Below are 22,773 nucleotides of genomic sequence, written 5' to 3' on the forward strand. Positions count from 1 at the left end.
ACTGTTTTGGGAAATTTCAAGCATAAGGCCCTTTCACAGCAAGGGATTAATCTCTAACCAGTGTAATATACAGAAAATTACTATTTCAAGAGGCATAATTTTTCCACTTCTGTAGAAGGCTGATGCTATTAACAGCATCTGCAAGTAATATTATGGCAAGATTCTTTTCTACCCATTCTTTGAACTTAAGTAATTTAGAACTGAAATTATTAGGAAGTTTAATATTTGTATATAACCACTTTGAAGTTTGAAGTAGAAAAGTTTACATGCAGCATTTCTTGTTGAACGTGAATTTGTGAGTATAGTAAAAACTCTCTGCTGCATTTAGACTGGAAAAGAAAAAAATCTCAGCAGCATTCAGAAAGCACCTTATGTAAGAAGAAATGATTTCACTAAGTGCTGTTAGAATGTTTCCTTTTGTGAGCTCTACATTATGAAACACAGGATATCTGGACACAGTTAGGAGATGTGGTAGACATATCTACTGGGAAAGAAATAATGATAGAAGTTTTAGGAAACGTGACCAGGAAGGAAAGGCTGAAGGAAGCAGTCTCAGTTTCATCAGCAAACAGTCAGTGTACTTGAAATGTGGCCAAAGACTTCAAGTGTGCAAAAATCTGCAATAAGGAAGATGGTGATAAATTGTTTTCTCTGTCTCTAGTAGTTTCGACAAGAAATAACCTCTGAATCTTCACATGGTGTTTTAGGTTAGATAATAGGAAAAGTTTTCAACTTGCCAGTTTAGTTCATCATCAGAAGATCCAGTTCTGACTCCTCTTCACCTGAAGCCCTAATGAACACACTGCACAGTCACTTACCAGCATCACATGAGGGGTTTTGAATCCTGAATCAGCAGGGTGGAGTAGAAGACCTCTTGAGATCTCTCTGTACATTTATACAACTTTTTTTTTATGTCAGTGGGAGTAGTAACAAGGACTGATAAACAAAGTCACTCTTTACCTTTCTTTTTCTTCATCTCTCTTTCTCTAGATCTACCTTTCTCTCATATGGCATTTCAAACAAACAAGAGATTATGAATTCATACCAAAATGTTCAAACCCTTCAGTACAACCCAGGGAAGCCTTTCATGTCTCCAATATAAGAGTATATTTTTCACTCTAAAATTATGAACGATAGTCTGAAGTTTATAAATATCAGAACATGGCAGTGATTTACAGAAAAACTAATAACAACTTTTTCCATTTATACCATAGAAATTTGCATCTGCTGCAAACTGCTGAGCTGCTCAGGCAAAGTGATGATTTTTCAGCTAAGTAAAGTAACTGAAGCTTAGTTTTCAGCTAAATTCTTTGACATTAATATGACAGATTGCCAAGTTCAATATAATTTTTTTTTATTCCGCTGAAAGATTTGGGCATGTGCTAGCAGCATTTGTTAGATATTCGGTCATAAAGTGATGCAATGTTTATGTCTTTGAAAACCATTGTTGTCAGTAATTTTCAAGTATTTCTATACTGCACATACTTCATACCTTGTAGTTGCTTGTATTCAACAGTCCTAGAAGGCAGGAACAGAAGAAGAGTTTAGTGCCTTATTTATCTCCTTCAGAGCACCATTAGCGTTGTAATAGGGCTGTTTCACCAGACAAGCAATATTCAGCTGTCAGGGAATCAATGTTTGTGTTGACAGCCTAAGAGTGTACTCACCACTGTTCTTGATAATGATGGCTCATTCTCATATTGCATTTATATAGACATCTGTCATTTATTTATTTTCCAGATGCCATTTATAAGAGTTCTTCATGTGGTAGCTTTAATAATTGTTACAGATTAATCTAGTGCCAAAGACACTCACTATGTGCTGTTTCACTTTAACATCAATTCTTGATGGCACAAGTGAAATGCATATTTAGCTACTTTAAACTACTCTGCCTTAGAAAGTTCCTTTGAGGCTTAACTGGCAGCCAGAATATATACAGAGGTGGTTGTATCGATCATCAGTCTCAGGTCATGGTAATGGATAAAAGAATGACTTACAGTGTTTGACAGCTTTTTGCAAGTTAGCAGTGTATGTAGAGAGAAGTTTTTAAATAAAATCGTCATTATTTTCTCTAGATAGCTGGTTTTCATGTGGTCAGTACAAGGATTTGATTGCATCAGTCAAAGTTAAGTTCTGCTTTTTACAATTTAGTTGGCTTGTTCTGAGGATGTTTGAACTGCCTGAAAGGAAAAGTCAAGATACCAATTTGTTCTAATTACTAGGTGGAGATATTCTGCTAAGAACTGAATGAAAAATACAGAATATGCTAGCATTCATGATCTTCTCTGGAGGCTTTTTTTACCAGTGAAGTAAATTTTTAATAAATGGTCAGCTATAACTTTCTATTTCATCCTGGATTCCTGTAAAGTTCTGAAATAATATCATCTGACAGAACACCATTTCTTAGAGTCAGTTCTTTGCTCATCTTTTAAACTGGAAGGATCCTGAAAACAAGGAAGTCATCTGACAGATTGTTTTGATGAAATTATTTGCAGGTTTTTCTTCAGCAGGACTTATTCACCAGTGCATATGTGTTCCTGTCAAGCTCTATGAGTTTCACATTTGAGATTTACCTGCACTAAAATGCTAGCATCATGGTTCACAGTGCCTATAAACACTAAACATTTGGACATTTTAAAGTGAACATTTGCCATGGAGTCTCTTTTAGACTGGCCAGACTTTCAGATTATATGTACACTGAAATTATTCCAGTTTTGGCATCCTTTGAATGCTTCAATTTTAGTTGCCCTGGAGGAAGCCTCATATCTCCATACCTTTTCAGATTCTCTTGATCTCATCAAAACATTAAAAAGCCCACTTATGTTATAATACATTGAGTTCCTTATGTTTTCCTCAGTGTCTCAGTCGACTCACTACAGCTGCTAGCAAGATTTAAACCATCCAGGGATGGGGCACCCACAGCCTCCTTGGGCAACCTGTTCCAGTGCGTCACCACCCTCTGGGTGAAAAAATTCTTCCTTTATATCTAATCTAAACCTCCTCTGTCTCAGTTTAAAACCACTCCCCCTGGTCCTATCACTATCCACCCTCTCAAACAGCTGTTCCCCCTCCTGTTTAAACTCTCCTTTCAAGTACTGGAAAACCACAGTGAGGTCTCCTGGAGCCTTCCCTTCTCCAAGCTAAACAAGCCCAGTTCCCTCAACCTTTCTTCACAGCAGAGGTGCTCCAGCCCTTTGATCACCTTAGTGGTCCTCCTCTGAGCCCGCTCCAAGAGCTCCATGTCCTTCCTGTACTGGGGGACACAGGCCTGGACTTCCATGTCAAACACCGTTTTGTCAGTCTGCCCCTCTTCCATCTGTCACATGGCAACAAAATGTAATGGAATATCTGCGGGATGGTCCCTCCTCAACTGCCATGCCACCACCATCTGCTTCTTACACTGTGGGCCAACAAAATAAAATGGAGGGTATTAATTTTGGAACAGCTCTTGAATATGTAATCATCATAACCATACAGTCATAGAATGTTTTGGGTTGAAAGGGATCTCAAGGATCATGAAGCTCCAACCCCCCTGCCTCAGGCAGGGCCACCAACCTTCACATTTATTACTAGACCAGGCTGCCCAGGGCCCCATCCAACCTGGCCTTGAACACCTCCAAGGACAGCCTGTTCCATCACCTCACCACCCTCTTGGTAAAGAACTTCCCCCTGATATCCAACCTAAATCTTCCCTTCTTCAACTTAAAGCCATTTCCCCTTGTTCTTCTATTTTCTGCCCTTGGAAAGAGTTGACACCTCACCTGTTTATAGGCTCCCTTTAGGCACTGAAAGGCTGAAAATAGATCACGTCAAAGCCTTCTCTTCTCCAGCCTGAACAAGCACATCTCCTTCAGCCTGTCTTGATGTAATGATAGGATAAAAATGACTGATGCCACTTCCCAGTGTGTATGCTTATTCTTAGTCCTTTTTTATCACACAGTGTAGCATATTCAGAAATTGCTGATGTTTGGTTTTTTTTTCTTCTACAATATGATAATATTTGGTCTTCTAAAAGAATATTTAAGAGCAGGTTTCTCATTAGACTAATAGTAGCCCCAGAAATTCTGTGTCCATAATTAAGGTGGCTGTGGAGGCAGGGACTGAGTGAGATGTGTACCCAGGGATCTGTTAGCTAGGTTCAATAACAAGCAAGTATTTCTGGTATACTATTACAAATAATTAAAGACACAACAGTGGGACAGAATTTTGTTCAAGGTACATGGTTCATGACTATTTTCTTACATTCCATTGATAAAATAACTGATTATCATGACAAAGTTATATAAATCCCATATAACTGAAAGTGAGTAAAACATTTCCTATGAGGGTACAAAGTAAATGAAATACTGAATAGATCAAAATGCAGCAAGCAACTACAGAAAACATCTACAAAAGGAGATAACCACTTGCTGTGTTTAAGCGAATTGTTAGCTTGTCAGGGATCAGTTTTGGAAAAGTATTATTGAATAGTTTTTCTGTTTTATACTAAAGAATAGCTACAAGTTCATGATGTACTAAATACTATTTTGATAATGAATTTGATAGACGTGCTCATGAAACTTCTTGATGTTAGCTAAGAATCATTGTCAATATAGAACTGTTCTGCTCATGAAGTAGAACTGGATGACCTAGCGAACTCAAATGATAGTAACAAAAAGAAATCTAATAATACCAAGAGTAAGGTCATTCTCTTAGGGACTACTCACTTGAACTTGGATATGTAATAGATGTTCATCAGTGGTAAATGGCAGAGCAAGACCTTGGTTCTTAGATCTGTTCATCACAGGATGATGAACCAGTGATCTGATGACCCTGGAAAATATAAATGTATCAGCAGTAAAAGCCAGGTGAAATATTTCTAGAAGCTGGTAGGCTTTTATACACCCCCTTATGGTACAAACATTATAGAATTTTCTCTCCCTAGCAGTGACATTTATCTTGGAGTGGGTGAGTGATCAGTTAATGAAGAAGTGGCATCTGAAAGAGTATGCAAATTGTTCAAGACAGATAAATTCACGTAAGGCCAGGTTTAGACAGGGGTCACCAGGGAACAGACACCATCTCTTTAATGGATACTAGATATGCTTGACATGTTTAGTATAGTGAAATAAGTCCTCAGCAGGGGAATGAGTATTCTTCATAAACATAGCAAAAAAAAATTAAACACTCAAAAATAACTATTTAAATGAAGATCAATGTTATCACCAAAGAAAATGGTTTTCTTGTGCTCTAGAAGACTTAGAATGGCAGAAAAAGGAGGCTTTAGGACATCTTTCAAGGAGGAATACTGGGAGGAATCAGCCTACCTTAATCACTTTTTAAAAGAGACTATGACACATTTATTTGAAATCACAGGAGACTGTAGGTCTTGTTCAATTCTCTATTTCTATGTGGTTCACTCTTGCAGTGAAAGAGAAGAAATCTTCCTTCAACAAGTAAGGATCAGAAAAATTAATACAGATATCAAGTTTCCAAAACTGAGATAAAATATTGTTATTTCCCAGTGACAGAATGTTTTCTCTAATAGAGTTAATTATCCTATCACTATTGTTTATCATTAATTATTGATACCAAAGTAGCATCACAAAGTATCAATCAAGCCCAGGGCTCCATTCTGGGGTCTGCAAGAATAAAAATAACAGAAGGCAGTCTCTTCCCAAAGAGCTGCAGCCTAGCTGCCCATCTAGGGCCTGAAGCTGACCACAGCCTATGCCTGGGATAACTCCGCACAAGGAGCCTATTTAATTGAATGGTGCTGCTCACAGCAATTCAAATCAGGCAAGTGTCAGTTCTGGTGGACTATGGTAGAATATGGTGACAGAAAAACTAGGAGGAAGGAAAGTGGATACCTACCACAGAAATTTTGTTCTTAAGGAACACAGACACAAGAAACAGACACTGTGGGCTGATTTCACAGTGGATGTAAAAGCAAGAAAAGAATCTGAAAAAGAAGGAAATAAGTGATTAGTTTGATGCTCTCCCTAGTGCCTTTTAGGCTGTTGTTCAAGAATGTGCAAAGTCTTGAGTCATCTGAATAAATCTGGCTCAACAGAAAGTCTTCCATACCTAGATAAGCAGCAAAAATGGGGTCCATATATACTGCATATCATATCACATGTATTATTAATAAAACTTCTCTGAACTGCCTGTCACCTGGGTTCATGTGCAATGGGAACCAGCTCTCACACTCTCAAGTTTAATAAACTTTCAATAAAGTGATCAGATGTTTCAGTAAAATAAAGGGAAGGCTGGCCAAAATGAATTGGAAACAGGCAAGAAATAGCACAAAACACCAAGCAACATACTTTTCTACTGACAGCATTCTACTAGCTCTTTTTCATCAGGAAGGTCAGGAGAGAGTAGAGGTAAAGTCATTATGAAAGGGATACATTTAGAGAAGTTGCTGCTCATTGCAGTCCAACTCATTTAAACCATGTTGCACCTTGTAAATATCTTGGTAGGTTTCAGGGTACTCTTTTTGGCCCTCAAGAATAGCAGTATCCAGGAAGAGTGAGATCCATGCTCACCAAGGAAATACATTCAAGTCTTCATCTAGTTTAACAGGCTCCTTAAAAAGCAGCACATGAAACGCTCTCTTGCTCCTCTGATCTCAGCCCAAAAATGAGCTGGTTCATGAGATAAATATGAGCATGCAGGAAAGGACGCTGTATGAGGAAAAAAGGACTTAAGATTCTGGGGAGAAAAAAAAAAAAAAAAAAAAAAAAAAAGCCAAAAGCAAATTATCATTTTAGATTGCTTTGCTGTTTCATGAAGACAGTGATCAGAGGCAAAATTACTTTCTAAAAATAAAGCCACTGAAGTAGAAGAAGAATATCATATTTGAAAGAAGGAAACTCAAATAAACAGTGTGCAACTTTTATTAATTTCCTGCCAAAAGGCCAGACACACTCAAGGGCAAATAATTTTGATAACCAGTGGAATATTGTATCCCTACCCTGAGTAGTTTAGACTGTACAGAAACACAAGCAGTGTGAAAAGTTGACCCAGCTTCCTAGCTCTGTTTTATAAAGAACCTAAAATAACTTCTCAGAAATCACCATAGAGAGCAACAGGGATAGGATTTTATGCATTTCTTCTTACCTTTACTCTTTAACTCAATAGTATCAGTCTTTCTCATGTACAGGTTATTCTATGCTTTCACTGGCATTGAAATGCCAAGAATTTCGTGGAATTTTAAATACAGAAATTTAAAGCAAACCTAACTAACTGTGCTCCATGCTTTTAAAAATCCTGGATATGAATATATGAGAATTTTAACACAATTATCTTGAAGCTTCCAGAAAGAGAGAACACACCATTGGCTATGGCTATAGCTAAACATCGTGTAGTTACAAAAAGCAGAGTACTGCTATAATCACAATGCATATGTTATAAAAGCATGAGAGAATATCTCCACGGCCAGCTACTATTGTCCAGTCAAAGACTGGAAAATCAAAAATTACTGAGGAAGGCTCATTAAGGAAGAATTCCTCATGACCATTATGGAAAACAGTGCTAATAGGCAGATAGATAGCGTCACTTACAGTCATACAAATGTTTGATTAGAAAGTGACCCTTCAAGATCATCTAGTCTGACTCCCCTGAAATGAATGGTGACAACTACAGCTCCATCGGGTGCTCAGAGCCCTGTACAGCCTGACCTTGAATGTCTCCAGGGAAGGGAATTCATGACCTCCCTGGGCAATCTGTGCCTGTGCCTCGCTACCTTTGGTGTAAAAAACATTTTCCTTATACCCAGTCTAAATCTCCTTCAGTTTAGTTTCAAACCATTTCCCCTTGTCCTATCACTGCAGACCCTGCTAAAGAGTCTTCTCATTCTTACAGCCTCCCCTTTAGATACTGAAAGGCCACTCTCAGCCTTCTCTTCTCTAAGCTGAACAGCCTCAGCTCTCTCAACCTGTCCTCATAGGAGAGATGTTCCATCCCTTGGATCATTTTTGTGGCCCTCCTCTGGAAGTGCTCCAGCAGCTCCATGTCTCTCCTGTACTGAGGACTCCACATCTGGACACAGTACTCCAGATGAGGTCTCACCAGCACAGAGCAGAGGGGTAGGATATTAATCATTGATTCTCAATCATTGTCAATAAATTGTAAGTTCCACATACAGTGTTAAAAATCTGGTCTTAATACATGTTTTGATTAGTAGTGTCCACAAAAGAGTGTTAGCAAATTTTATTTTAAAATACTCTAAATAATATTGCCTGTCCTCAATAGATGGTGCTATTATCTAAGTTAATATCTTAGATGATTATGCAAAAGAGCTCAACACAAGTGTGTATGGGATTTATCCGTGTGGCAAGATGACCAGCATTAAGATGCCCTTTCTGCTTACAGTACATGCTTACAAGAAGTTTTCCATTTGCTTTCCACTCAAGGGTAATGAACAAAACCACAGTCAGGTATTTCATCTACACAGCCATACATAATAGCAGATAGATTTCAGTCATTTTTACTATAAGAAGGGCTATTTGGGACACAACTCTTGTCTGCATTAAATGACATACTTCTTGTCATTTTTCCTCCATCGTTTGAGATGGTTGATATCCAGAGCTAATTAAAAGTGTGAAATTCAGTTTCACAGCATGGTGGAACATCGCAGGCTGCTCTTACATGGTTCGTCTCTTTGGGGGCAGGATGCACATGACAGCAGCTGTCTCACTGATCTGGCTTCTCAAAAAGAGTCTGTGTGCTTCCTCCACCTACAGACTAGGTGCAGCAATCATCACCCCATGGCAAATCTTTCAGTCATTCCCTACTTTCTCATCTCGATTACGGCAGCCCACATTTTTGGCATGTTCTTCCAAGCATCAGGAAGATAGCCCAGAAAGGCACTCCTATTTGTGCCTGAATCTGCTTTTAGGGTTTAAATTTCTGAAATTAAATTACAAATGGATGTAATCCTGCCATCCAGGTTCTAGGGATTAACAAATTATAAAGAAATAACAGTAACATTCAGGAAAAGTAGCATTGATGATAAAGGTATCCTCATTTTCCCAAATACAGTAGCTATTTGCTCTTTCACTAACAGTTAAAATGTTCTTTCCCTTAATGACAGCTTCAGAGTGTAAATTAAATTGAACCATTAGCTAATTCCCCAATTTATATACCATTTCAATCACATTTGCTGCTGTTTGATTGCCTACAATGTGCTAGGCAAAATACTGTATACATACTAATTTGTGGACGTTTATGTAGGATGAATGAAAAAAGTAGCAAAAGCAAACCACAAAGGAATAATTAGACTATTGGGAATTGTCATTTATCTCCTTTGACTATTTGTTTTTGATATATATTTTCAGTAAGTTACCAAATTTTAGGAAATAGTACCAAGCAAGTATCAGTAATTGTTAGTCAATGTGATAAGAGAACACAAATAATGCTGCTGTTGCTAATAACAATAATAAGGCAAAGTCTGTTCTTGACTTAGGCTTGGACTCTGGTATCCTGGACCATAACATATACTGAGAGCATTTATCTTAGGTTGGATGTCAGGGGGAAGTTCTCACAAAGAGAGTGAAGTGCTGGAACAGGCTGCCCAGATGGATGCTCCATCCCTGGAGGCATTCAAGGCCAGATTGGATGGGGCCCCGGGCAGCCTGGTCTAATATCGGATCTGGAGGTTGGTGACACTGCCAGTGGCAAGACGGTTGGAACTCTATGATCCTTGGGGTCCCTTCAAACCCAAGTCATTCTATGGTGGAATATTTAGACACAGTGTTGGGGGACATTGTTTAGTGAGAACTATTAGTGATAGGCAGACGGTTGGACTGGTTATCTTGTAGGTCTTTTCCAATCTTAGTGATTCTATGTTTCCATAAAGCCAAGTGCTGTATCTATACCAAGCTGCAAAAGTGGACTTCACTGTATTAATGAGCATGATGTTGATGATGTTGCTATCTCATAGAATTCCTGTAAGGGGAAATCTGGAATTTCCTGACCTATCTGGATGTTTGGTGTGGGTGCCTAAGACAAAGAGCGTCTGGACTCACAGAGACAGATTTCTGCTGAAGTCACTCCTCTTAGTTATTGGGTATGCAGAGCATGCCCCACATGCTTGATTCATTTGCTCTACTTAGACAAAATGATATCTAGTCTCTGTTTCCTGAATGAACTATGACAAAATGCAGGCACTGTGATGTGCCTCCCCAATAAAATGAATTCAGTTCTGCACTTGAGGAGCTCAATATATGAAAAGTGAACATTTACAGTTTTCAAGGGATCTACGTAGAGTGTTAAGTGAGGGTTTTGCAGACCAGATTTGCAGACTGAATCCATGACTTCTAGCTGGCTTTAAGTATGCCAAGCAAGCTGCAAAAGACTTAATGCCTGGATAAAGTCCTGGGATGTGGATTTTACTGAAAGATTTGGGGTGACTGTAATGATCTGCAGCAATCTCATTATGACTGCATGTCCACTATAACAGCTGCTCAGTTAAAGAAGTTGTGTAGTTCTCTTTGAATTCTCGGACATATTAACAGTACTGTTTCTGTAATCATTCGTGTCTATAACTCCTAATGAAATCAAGTTTTCAAAGAAGAATCCACCCCCAACTGACAAAAAAAGAGAAGGACTTTTTAGAAGAATGGAACTATATGTTACAATATAGATATGCAATATCTAGTTAATATAGGAAAAAGACTTATTATTGCCAAAGGCTGAAAAAAAAACATCAGTGAAGAACTTAAAAACAAAAGAAGTTTCCAGAACAAACAAAAGGTTCTTGGACTGTTCTGTTACCAGAAAAATAAGTAATGAAATGAAGTCCAAACTGGAGAGATAAGAATGGTTTGTGAAAACCGCAGTCATGATATAAAGGCTGCAGAACCACATAACCCTAATTTCAATGGCCTTTAGGGTTTTTAATTTGGAAATTAAGCCAAATGCTTTCTGATCCTACAGTCATTAGTTTTTAGCAATCAGAACTGCATTTGGAAAGGAATGAACTATGTTAGTTCTAAGCAATATAAGGTAGTTTTATGAAGCCAAACACAAGCAGCGGATTAAGAAGTGTGCAAAACTCTATTCCTGAGCTGACATACTTCATTAGAACTGAGAGCAGAAAGGCAGAAGGCAGCAGAAAACCTTCTCATTCAGACTGTAGCTTTATAAATTGCTGCAGCATGCATGCAACTAATAGGTCAGCAAGAGACATTACTACCAGGAGGGCAGTTGAAATTTCTCTAGCTTTCTGAAACAGTAGTCTTCGCTAGTCAGTCTAGGGCAACAAAAACTCTTACTGCTGAGGCAAACTGCAGTGCAAGGCTGATATCCTAGTCACATCTCCTTCTCCCTTTCTGAGTTATCTCCCGCTTTGTATTGATACAAAACTGAAGTTTTATGAACATTCAATTGATTTTTTCATATTTTATGAAATATCACTCCCATTTTAAATATTATTAGGCTGAACTCTTTTTCACTTCTGACCTCTCACAGACATTGTGCCTTGCATTGATTTTTTAGCTCTTTGATACAGGCTGAGCTACAGTAGTTCCATCAGATAGGAAAGAGCGAGTGAGAAAATGCCATTGCATTTAAGAACTTCATAAAATGATATAAGTTTGATTACCAACAATTCAACTTTCCTATCTCTCCCTCTGGATCGGCACCAGAGGCCTTCATAAATGAGTCACTAAGCAAATGCTTTTTCTCATGTTCATCCCAGATTGAGCAGTACAATATTGCTTCCAACCTCCTTTGCCAATCACTTCCAGCATTAAAAACATGTATTAAAATAATTACCCGAGCTAAATCTTTAGGCAACACTAAATATTCTCTTTTTTCAACCAAACGATTTCCTGTCAGCAGGCCTGTCAGGCTCTTGAGGGAGCAGCGGGGGATCATTTAAAAAGAATTATGTTGCACCAGTGATAAATTAAATCCACTTGAATCAATAGCATGTAGATTTTTAAAAGGATATAGCCAAAATGCTATCAATTAAAACAAATCCTGACTCAATAGGCTTAGCTTTCACAACAGGGTCTTACTTAAGCCAGTCTTCTTGAAGAGATGGTGAGATATTTTTATCTGCAGTTTAGATATCTGATTGACAGACAGCTGTGCTTCACCTATTCATTCCTGGCTCTTTTTATGTCAGGCAAAAGACAGGTTCTTTAGACTGCGCAGTGGGCTGTGTCTTCTTCAGTCCTCATCCATGGCTGCACATGGAGATGTACTCCATGCAGTGCCCATGGGCTGCAGGGAGACAGCCTGCTCCCCCAGAGGCCTTTTCTGGGACACAGGGAACTGCTGCACTGCACCTGGAGCATCTCCTGCCCTCCTCCTCTGCTGATCTTGGGGACTGCAGGGCAAACTTCTCCATATAACTGCTCTTGCTCAGGGACCTGGGTCCACTTAGTGGGTGTCGCCTCCCGATCCAGCGATAAGTTAAGGCTGCCGTGTGAAAGTACCGTGCCTCAGCGCACGGGGAACAGACGGGACTCACACACAGTGTGTAACACTGAAAGTACAAGTTTAATGCCTCACAACAAACCCTATATAGTGGTACAGGTGACCGGCCCTGTGTGACACTCGTGACCTCCCTGACTCCACCCCAGGTGCATGCAGGCCCCACCTACCCAATACCCAACAGTGGGAGATGCAGAAAAACTGCTGTGTTCAATGTGTTCTACAAGGGAATTTGGTATTGGGGGTGTGCAGTCAGTAATTCCATGCATATGTATATAGATGTGTGTGTGTGTAATGCATATTAACAATTGTTTGTATATATATACATATATTAAGCAATGAATGTAAAGGAAATGTAGATCAGATATAGCTACCGCCAGTTAATCAGGCACATACCATGTACATAAAGAACCTAATGCGGCCATAGGATAGTACCATCATCAAGTGCATCATATGTACACAAAGGAAAAATCTAGATGGCAGGTTGACACCATCAGCACTTATATTCTAATATTCCAAGCAACTGTTTCCACAAGGATTCATTTAATATGCCAAGCCTCTTAGTATTGCTTAAAATTAACCTTGTTTATGCACTTCTTATACTTCAAAAGACGTTGTTACTCATTCAAGAACAATGACATGAACTATGAGTGTCTAATTTCACTTTTTTATTTTTTATCAGATACAAATATGGCTGCAATATACTCTCAGACCTTCTTATTCTTCATGTTGAGCCTTGTACAGATGGACTCAATGTGGTCAAATGTGTATCCAAGCATCAGGTCATTTAAAAAAGAACAGAATATCCACATACATGTGTTATTTTATTTTTTGGTTACACATATATAAACAACACTTATCACAATGACCTTAATATAAAACCCATCAGAGCTGAATTCAGAGTACCATGCAAGACTGTCTTGTTTGTAAATTAGCTCACCAAATTCACTTCAGTTAAACTGCCTGCATGTTATACTAACTCTCAGAAGGAAAGAGGACATCTTATTACATGTTTTTGCATCTTGTACAGCATACTTGCTAAAAAGAGATAACAGGAACCATCTCAGGAAATATGTTTTTATGTATGCAAATAAAGGTAATGGCACCTTAGGATAGCTGGTATGATGAACTCCACGGGATGTCTTTTTTTTCTTTTCTTTTTTTTTTAGTGTCACATGTACTACATGACTTTTAGAAGCAAGTGTGGGTCAAATCCTGTTTAAATCACTGAAATGTGGTGGTAGTCAGTGGAGCTAGGCCAAGTGATACTGACTACATATCTGAAGTACAGATTGTTTTCTATTGCAGCTAGGAAAGCAGAGCTTGGAGATAAAGGATAATTGCTTTTACTACCTTAGAAATATTTCTGAGGAATCCATTTTCCCATACCCTGTGGCTCAGAGCAAAGGCTGATAGTCATGCAAATCCATAGCACTTTTGAACGGGACTAAGAAAAGCTTTAGGAGCTTCCATGTAGCATTTACTTTATAAGTGATCTTATAACTATATCCCCATATCCCTATAGTGATGCTCACTCACACAAAAATGAGAAATGAATTATCCTGACAATTGCAGAAATGTAATAACTGGAAGCAGATTTCACCGCTGGACACGAGGAAAAAAGGTGTATTTAGCCTTCTTATTTTGTGCATGTACCCTGCCGACAGACAGTATCAAATTCCCAGTTTCACTGGGAATCTTTACGTATTTATTCAGTCTGACTATGAGCTGCAATTATGATCAAATTCTGTATAGAATGGAGCTGATTCACAGTCAACCAACAGATCTACTGCCCACATGCTTAGGTTGCAATTGCATGAAAGAGAAAGGCAGACGGATCCCTTACTTTTGTGCTATCAGAATAGAATGAAACCAATTGAATGTATTGCCCTGTACTTCCGTTTAAAACCCCTTTTCTATTAGACTCATACAAGCAGCCAATACCCTTAGCAAGTCTGAATCCATACATAAGTACAATCCAGAATGACCAATTTCAACACTTTACAAACCATCAGAAAGGAAATATTACTTCAACTCATAATTGAAATTCTTAAGAATTTCCAATACACTTAATAAGAAAATACAAAGTCCTCCAAGCAGATGTTGAAAGTAAACTTCCTCTGTTGTCTTTGTGCCTTCATTCCAGCCTTTGACAGGATAAACAACAAAATTCAGACAACTTCCACTAGTGTTACAGTGACTTAAATGTTACGCATATTTGTCTAAATAAAACAACAGACAATGACCTCAAACGATTTCATTCACTGCTGGTTTATGTAATAAGACAATCAAAATATCTTTGACTTTGAAGGAAAAAAGAATATATTTTGCTCTATAATTTCACCTTAATGCTTCATTAACTTGCAATCTTATATTTTTTGCTACTAAAAAAAAAAAAAAAAAAAAAAAAAAAAAAAGAAAGAAAAACAAAGGAGAGTGCAATCCATAGGCATTAGTACCACAAGATGCCACTGTGTTTTATGCTATATTAAGAGTTGTGTATATGGTCCTCCAGGACTCGGATATCTCTGCCCACACTGTTCACTGTGACACAGCAGAAAGGATTACATGGTTATGTGTTCTTATCAATGATTTTAAAAAGAGATAGGTACCTGCAGAGAAAGCTATCAGACAGAATCAGAGCACAAAAACAGCACTGCACAGCACATAAACATTAAAATGCTCTCTTTCCTAGGGTTTGAAAAAGGATTATTGTTGTTCACAGGATGCTCCTGTGAGATGATCAAGGTCTTCAGTGGCCAGTCAGAGCCCTGTGAGATTACTCCCTAGTCCTCCCCAAGGTGAAATAAGATAAAAATCATAGGTATGAGAAAACGCTTGGCCTATGAGTTTTGCTAATATCTGCTGACAGCCCTTAGAAAGAGGGTTGTTTTTCAATTTCAATTGCTTTTCATGCAGTCTTTTTTTCCCCCAACTCTTTATAGAAAAAAATAAATAAATTAAAAATAAATTAAAATTAAAAGAATAAAAATAAATTAAAAATAAAAGAATCTCATTCTATTCCTTTCTATAGTAGAAATAACACAACTTTGATTTACTTTATGGCGAAAGGCAAAAAAAATTTGTGAGGAGTGAAAAGGAAGTGCTTTTTTCTCAGTTTCCAAAAATTTGAAGCAGTTTTTCTCTTAGTTCGGTATGGATGATAACTATCTCAAGCCAAAACTTTCTATTATTTAAACATACATGACTGGAAAGTGTGAACATGTGGCATCATTAAGAAAAGGATCCTAAGGGTACTGTTGAATAACTCAGTTTCATGTCAGCAAAAATGTCTTGTTAGGAATAAATAGGTACCTATCTCTCCAATAAACTACTGCAAATGTAGAGAACTTTACCAGCACCAAGTGTGGAAATCACTGTAGTTGGGAGGAAGGAGCACTCCTCCCACTGCTGTGCTACAAGGCCCTGCTCCTTCTCCCTCTCATCACATCCTGTCTGGCTCCAGGTGGAGATGGGAGAAAGGGAATGGCTGTGATCTTCATGCTCACACCTCCTAGTACCATCAGGAATGAAGCAAAGAACAACTCATTGCTTTCTTTATTACATGGCTGGCAGAAGGCAGCAGCCCCATCCCCGGTAGTACCAGGACTGCTATGTCATGGTCATGTCACAAGGGGCAGACACCAGCTCCAGGAACCACACTGAAGCTATCAAGGGAAGACAAGGTGACTGAGTTCCAGAGTGAGCTTAGTGTCACAGCAGCCCAGAATGCTGATAAGAAGGGCAGTATGAGCCAGAGATAGCCACCAAGTACCCAAATGAGCAAGGGCCGTGGCAGGCAGGAGAAGCCCACAAGGATGGATGGCAGCTGTTCCTCTCTTGCTGCCTCTTCTTTGCCTCAAAGCCATACATGGGGACAGGGACACAGCAGGTTTTGCCCTGATTTGCTGAGTCCTGGCCCCACTGCAGGTGCTGGCACCAGACCTAAAGACTGCGGTAGCCCTTTTAACACATGACCATGGAAATGGCTGGCAGATGAGAAACCTGGTGATCAGGGGCCTTCAGAAGAGGGCAGCATAGGCAGCTGCTTCTTTGTTGCTTCTCTGTCTTGAAGATGGACATCTCAGCACACACAGAACCAGACCACAGCAGCATCCATCAGCCAGCCTGTGCCTGCATCTGGACAAGGCATAGACTGAAACACGAGGAAAGCACACACCCCGCTCTGCACTGCCCTGTGGTCCTAAGGGATCTGAGGATCTGCAAGGCAGGGACAGAGGCAGCTCCCCAGCACCTCCCAGCTACAGAGCCCACCACAGACTTAAACACACACGGGTGTTCTCCACAGACATAGGCAGCTCCACACCACTCACCTTATGATGGAGACAGGACCTTGAATATTGCATACATCAGCATCTCAAGGAAACATATGGATTGTGTAAGACAAATCTCTGAAGATAAGGACAGAGCAAGAAGCTAAAAAAGGATGGATGGGCCCAATTGAGAAATACCCGAGACACCATATCCAGAAGAGAAGGCAAACACCATAAATGAACATGCTCCTGAGACCAGGGATGAAAGTTTAGGAGTGATGAAGACTGTCAGCCTTCCTCCCTTGACTCCCGGATGACCATTGAGATCCTATTGCAGAATTTAAAGAAATAATAAAATTTTAAAAAAATAAATAAATCAAAAACATTCAAAAGAAGCTTTTTGACTCATTAAACTCATGACGTTTCTTCCATATCATGGAACTCCTGGGGCCATTTCCTTACTGTCCTCATCTCTTCCTGTTTATGCATCTGCATATCATAGAATCATAGAATCATAGAATGGTTTGGGTTGGAAGAGACCTTGAAGATCACCTGGTTACAACCTCCCTGTTGTAGGCAAGGACACCTCCCTCTAGACCAGGTTGCTCACAGCCCTATCCAGCCTGGCCTTAAATGCCACCAGGGAGGGGGCATCCACAACCTCTCTGGGCAACCTGTTCCAGTGTCTCACCACCCTCACTGTGAAGAATTTCTTTCTAATATCTAGTCTACATCTACTCTCTTCCATTTAAAGCCATTTCCCTTCACCTGGTCTCTACAAGCCCCTATAAAAAGTCCCTCCCCAGCTTTCCTTACGCCCCTTACAGGTACTGGAAGGTCACTATAAGATGCCTGTGGAGCCTTCCATTCTCCAGGCTGAAGAGTCCCAGCTCTCTTAGCCTGTCCTCATGGAGGAGGTGATCCAGCCATCTGATCACCTTTGTGGCATTCCTCTGGACCCACTCCAACAATGTCCTTCTTGTGCTGGGGGCCCTGGAAATGAACACAGTACTCCAGGTGGGGTCTCACAAGAGCAGAGTAGAGGGGCAGAATCATCTCCCTCAACCTGCTGGTCATATTTCCAATGCATCCCAGGTTGGCCTTCTGGGCAGCAAACACACATTGCTGAGTCATGTTGAGTGTTTCATCCACCAACACACTTAAATCCTTATCCTCAGGGTTGCTCTCAAGCCATTTCCCATCCAGCCTGTATCTAAGCTTGAGATTGCCCCAGATCAAATGCAGGAGCTTGGACTTGGCCTTGTTGAACTTCATGTGATTGGCATGGGCCCAAGCCTGTCCAGGTCCCCCTGGATGACATCCCTTCCCTCTTTCATGTCAACTGCACCACTCAGCTTGGTGTCATCTGCAAATTTTCTGAAGGTGCACTCAATCCCACTGTTCAGGTCACCTACAAGGACATTAAATAGCAACAGTCCCTGCACCAGTCCCTGAGGAATACCACTCGTCACTGCCCTCCACTTGGACACTGATCTATTAATGAATTCTTGTGATGAACATATACAAACATAGTTAGTCAATGTCACTGAGGACAACTTTTTTCATTAGTCCTGAGCACACCAATAACTTATTTCTGTCCACAAATTGCAGTAAGTACACACCTAGTGTGGGCTTTGTCATAGGCTGCTGAACAAAATCAAATTTAATGATAAAGGACAGGATATTCATTATTGTTTAAAATACCTGATCCTGTATCCATGGTAGATGCTACCCACAGCTCATCTTCAAGGACCTGTTGAACCTAATCCATCTGTGCTCCATGGGCTGCAAATAGGATGAATATAAAATATTCATTTTTACCCTATGATATGCTTTAAAAAAATACAAAGAAGACTTCTTTTGCCACAGAAAATAAAACACTAGATCATTTTTATTGTTTCCTTCTTCAAAAATAGCAGGTGGCTGATAGAAAACTACAATGAGTTCCGATTCTGTTCATCCATCTGCAGCTCATAGTCTATTGTACAGCTCTTATTTATTGGCATTGTATGTCAATGTCAAATATGTTTGCAGGCTATTTAAGCTTTTATTATACTATGCTTCTATAGGATTAAAAAACAATCTTTGTTTTAACAATGTCTGTATGATTAGTTGATGTGTCAGCAGCAACACTAAGCAGCTTCACTGTATGTCCCTAGGCTGCAGCAGATGTTTTTATCTTCTGGTTTCTCTTAGTGTTTACCTAGCAAAAACTGAATATTACGAATATTGAAGTGTAAATGCTCATGTCTGAATTATAACAGTAAAGTATTTCAACATCAGACCTCCACGTGTTCCTAAAAAGTACAATAGATTTAGACATATTTGCATTTAGATAATAAACTGAAAAAGAAAAAATGTTCTTTTAATCTACTCTTTCCATTGTATATATATGCACAGTTACTACTGTAAGGACTTCTAACAGTGTAGAATATGTATAGACACGTTATACATATTTTATGCATAGCATACAATTTTGCTCAGTTCCTCCATTTCTGTTAGAGTCATTGAAGTTCCTGTTTCTATCCAAATCAACGGCAAAAGGAAAGTTTCTAATAAATATGTATATTTTGTTGTTTGGAGCACAGAAGAGAGAAAACTGAAGTTCTGTCTCACATAATTTCTCTCAGACTTGTCTTTCTCCTTAGATTCAATTTGTTTTCTCAAGGTGAGAAATGAGTCACAGCCTAAGTCTTTCAAGTCAACAAAATATACAATCATATGACTGGGAATAAATAATACACATTCAAGCATGATTATCTTCCCTGGGTTTAAAGACATAAATGCGTGTTTCAGCATCTTAAAAAAAAATAAATAAATAATTAAAAAATAAAAATAAAATAAAAAAATCTGAAAACAGTATCAGTTCTTATTCAATGTATTGATTTTAATGAGAGCCAGAAGTCTCATCTTATCTGAAAATCAGAACACTTATTTGGGTCATATAAATATCAGCCAACGTTTAAAAAGAAAACGGCTGTCTAAATTTAGGAATATATGTTCACATTTAAACATCAGCCTCAGCATTTCATTCTTTTCAGAGAATTAACCTCTTGCTACTGTAGTCTTTTTTTAATTTCTTGTTCAGAAATGACTAAATAGTTACACTGATTTGACACTTCTGCAGCATGTTCAAGGACTATATTCCCTAAGAACAAAACTCAGCCATTTTTAATCATGCGTCCCTAAGTTGTGCTAGGCCAAACATACAAAATCTTTAAGCTTTTCTTAAAATTTTGAATCATTGGTGTTAAAAAATGTTTTGAGATGACAACTGTGACACCAGGGGTGGCCAGACAAGCCCACAGAAGTGGGTAGGTCCAAAATGATGCTGGGCAGGGAATGGCTGGGGGTGGGACACAGCCAGGCACAGTCATCATTGTGATGACATGGAGAAGGACAAGGAGAACAACAATGACTGGACCACAGTTTATGCTGCACCATGACAGAGCAGGCCTTGAGAACAGCCAAAAATCCCTAGGGAGAGAAGAAATACTGCGGTACCCATCAGCGCTCTCATTTGTCCCAGATCTAATTCATCTTCCATTTCAGAATTCTACCTGTTAGATAATTAAACTGCAGAGGTTTGGCCCAGATTTTGCATAGTCAATGGGCAGAGAAAAGCAAAGATGGGGCAATCTTTTTCCATTTTGGATGCCTATCTTCAGATAAAAAGAGTCATTTGATTTCTCTATCCAGACAAATTAATAATTTTGTATCAGTATAACATTTACATACCAAAATCCTGAGACATTAATCCATTCCACATAATGTATTTGGGAAGATCATGGAACAGATCTTCCTTAAAGGCGTGTGGAAGATAGGCAGGTGACTTGCCCTTCACCAATTGCAAGGCATGCCTGGCCAGTCTAGTGGCCTTCTGTGACAGAGTGATGGCATTGGTAGACAGTGGAAGGGCAGCTAATGTTTTCTACCCCTTACCTCTGTAAGTCCTTTGACACAGTTCCATGCAGCATTGTTATGTCTTAATCGGAGAGATGGATTAAATGGATGGACTATTAGATGGATAAGGGATTGGCTGGATGATCGTAGCAGAAAGCCAATTGTGTCTTGAGCTGCACCAAAAGAAGCCATCAGGACAAGGAGTGTAAATCTATCCCTCAGCTCCCATGAAACCTTGCTACATCCAGTTTTACCATTTGCCAGCAAAGAAAAGACATTGACCTGTCAGAGTGTGACCAGAGAAGGGCCACAAAGATGATCAAGGGACTAGAGCTTTTATGAAGAAAGGCTAATAGAGCCTAGAGAAGTGAAGACTGGAGAGATCTTATTGCTGCCTTTCAACTTAATAAGTTCTTCACTATGAGAGCAGTGAGGCACTGTAACATGTCACCAAGAGAAGCTGCGGATGGACCATTCCTGGAAGTGTTCAAGGTCAGGTTATCCAACCCTGACTTTGGTCAGCCTGACACAGTGAGAGATGTTCCTACCCATGGAAGAGACACCTTTATGTAGCAAATCTGTGTAATCCATGGTGTAAACAGTCAGATTTCTTTTTCACTGGCATTGTACAAGACTGAAAACTAGATCAACTAGATGAACTAAATGAACATATAAGAAATTTTAACTGAAGTGTTGAAATCCAGGCAGTGAGCACCATGCAGAGTATCAGATTATTCCTGGGAAATTTGCTCTAGGGTTACAATAAAGGTGAATTTGACCTGTGGAACTTTTCCAACACACCTATGATTACAGTGATCAGCATTTCTATTATTAGATAATTGTGTCAGAACTAGAAGCACTATGGGCAATGTAACCACAAGGCTGAAACAGACAATAAGGAAGGAAACTTCACAATTAATGAAGAACTAATTTAATGAAGGCAGTGAAAATAAACAGTGATGGATGTTTAAAGGGCAGGGAGAAGAAACTGCAAAGGATCTTAGCAAGCCTCTTTGTATTTTAACTGTTTAATGACATATTTCACATATTTGAGGACTACTCCAAAATTAATGCCCTCTATTTTATTATGTTGGCCCATGAAGTGGGTAGGGCACTTCAGCAGTGGGTCACATCTACTGGTGCAGACTTTCATGAGTATGGCATGCACACTCTTGTCCATTTCTGGTGAAAATGCACAGCTAGTGGTGGTCACTATGTTGAAAAATAGTGCTTTGTAGCTGAGAATTTCTTCTATCAAATGATGACATTGTACTTCGTATGTGTTGTAATTTCCACAGAAATAAGTATTAAACATCACTTTCTGAGCAGTCTATGTACATTAAAACAGATCATCTACTGAACGGCCTAGATTTGTATGTAATAGTGCAAAATGATTCAGCATTTCTTGTCTTGAATCATGAGGTCAAGTCTACCTATATGGGGTTCTGGTGGCATTTGGAGTACTGCACTGTCCTGGTAGTCAGATTGAATGTTACTATTAGGAGAAGTATGCATTAAAAGACAAGAACGTCATGTCAATATGTTAAATAGCTTTTCCAAATCAATGAAAGGTATTTATAAAATACTGAGCTTTAAGATGTTGAGTATCAGTGAGCATAATATAAATTAAGAAATATGAAGATTCCATGTCCCTTATGACCAGAAAGCTTTCACTTACTAGAACATATAAGAAATTTTAACTGAAGTATTGAAATCCTTGTAGCAGAACAGATGTGTAAGCACAGAAAAGAACAGCGAGTAGGAAACTCTGGACAGCACTTTTTCCTGGGAGACTCAGGAGGGGAAGAACAGTTGGAGACTGGCTGCTAGGAAGCAAGAACTGTTGAGGGAGCTTTTGAAGTGGTGGCCCAAGGTTTTGGGCACATTCATAAGCACAGGCTGATGTAGGAGTGGCTGTTTTGAGGATTTGCTGTGGATCTGCTATTCAAAGGAAGGTTAAGGGGTTGTAAATGGAACTTGGATGGCACTGCTTTCAGTCCTGATGAGGAGGTAACTCTGTCCCAGACACAGGCAATTTCAAAAGGCAGCAGCCAAGTGATGGAAGGAACACAATAATAAATCTATACAAAATTAGACAAACCAGATAAGGCCTGGAAGGCATGACAGGTGCAAAGACAAGTTCAAAAAAAGCAGAAAGGCCGTGAAAATC

The sequence above is a fragment of the Excalfactoria chinensis genome, chromosome 1 (genome assembly GCF_039878825.1).
Source record: "Excalfactoria chinensis isolate bCotChi1 chromosome 1, bCotChi1.hap2, whole genome shotgun sequence".
Taxonomy (NCBI): Eukaryota; Metazoa; Chordata; class Aves; order Galliformes; family Phasianidae; genus Excalfactoria; species Excalfactoria chinensis.